Raw genomic sequence first — 1,137 nt, forward strand, 5'->3', positions numbered from 1 at the left:
CAGGAAAGCTGACGTTTTGGGTCAAGACTCTTCTTCATTTTCAAGAAGGGTCTCGACCCGAAACATCAGCTTTCCTGCTCCTCTGATGCTGCTTGGCCTGCTGTGTTCATCCAGCTCTACACCTTGTTATATCAGTGAAGTGGTGAGAATGCGTTGGACTGCCAGTGTCACTGTCTTCTGGATGGGACATTAAACTGAGGCTTTATCTGCCCCTCTTGGATGGGGATAAAAGATCCATTGGCAAAAATCTATTTCAAAGATGAACAAGGGACTTATCCCTGGTGTCCTGACCGATAGTTAACTCTCGAACAATACACATATATGCCAGGCAGATTACAACTTTTGCTAACTAAAACAGAAATCGCTGGAGAAACTCAACAAGTCTGGCAGCATCTGTGGAGAGAAAACAGAGTTAAATTTTAGAATGTCCTTCAGGGAAGGTCTTCTTACTGGCCTGCATGAGACTCTGGAGCCACCACAATGTCGTTGACTCTTAACAGCCCTCTGGGCAATAAATGCTGATGTCTACATGCCCCATGAATGAATGAAAGAAAATTCCACTGAAAAAAAACTACGGGCTAAGCCGTTTAAATGTACTTTTGAAATTCCACCAGTGTCGGCAAATTTGTGTGACGCACTCAGTATTTTCGCAAATATAGAGAAAACCAAATCTCACCGCGGACAAGGTGTTGCTGCGGCGTCCGGAAGCTCCCCCGTTTCCATGGAAACCGTCTCCAAGTCCCCGTCGCCAAGGTAAACGGGAGGAGAAGGCGGTTAACCCCGGAAGCAAATCGCAGGCAGCCCTTTCCACACCCCCGACGAATTTTTTTTTATATATTATGAAAGGATAAAGGATGGCAATCAGAGTCGCTATTACCATAACCCTTCTTCCCCCAGCCCTCTCGGGAAACCAACCAGATCGCGGTCCAGCGAACAGCGTAGCGGGAGTACTCCCACGTGACCTCCGGGGACGTCTCGGCCAATCGGGGCGAGCCACGCTCTCGACGTAGGCGATGGTACATGGAAGGCGGCGATTGGCGGAGAGCTGCCGGAGGACGGTTCCGATTGGCCGGCCGCGTTTTGCGTGGGGGGTCGCGATTGGTTGCAGACGGCCCCGCCCCGTCCGCCCGCCCGTTT

The 1,137-nt window shown here is 50.6% G+C and overlaps 1 protein-coding gene across 1 annotated transcript in view; it reads right to left on the reverse strand.

Annotated features, from left to right (window-relative positions):
• ttc41 (tetratricopeptide repeat domain 41) overlaps positions 1-882 on the reverse strand; it is a 49,538-nt gene extending 48,656 nt beyond the window's left edge. Inside the window, exon 1 of the mRNA XM_048607634.1 lies at positions 677-882. The gene's annotated coding sequence lies outside the window, so the exon portion shown is untranslated. The remainder of the gene's footprint in view (positions 1-676) is intronic.
• Positions 883-1,137: the final 255 nt, after the last annotated feature.

Source organism: Rhincodon typus, chromosome 18, assembly GCF_021869965.1.
Source record: "Rhincodon typus isolate 14 chromosome 18, sRhiTyp1.1, whole genome shotgun sequence".
NCBI lineage: Eukaryota > Metazoa > Chordata > Chondrichthyes > Orectolobiformes > Rhincodontidae > Rhincodon > Rhincodon typus.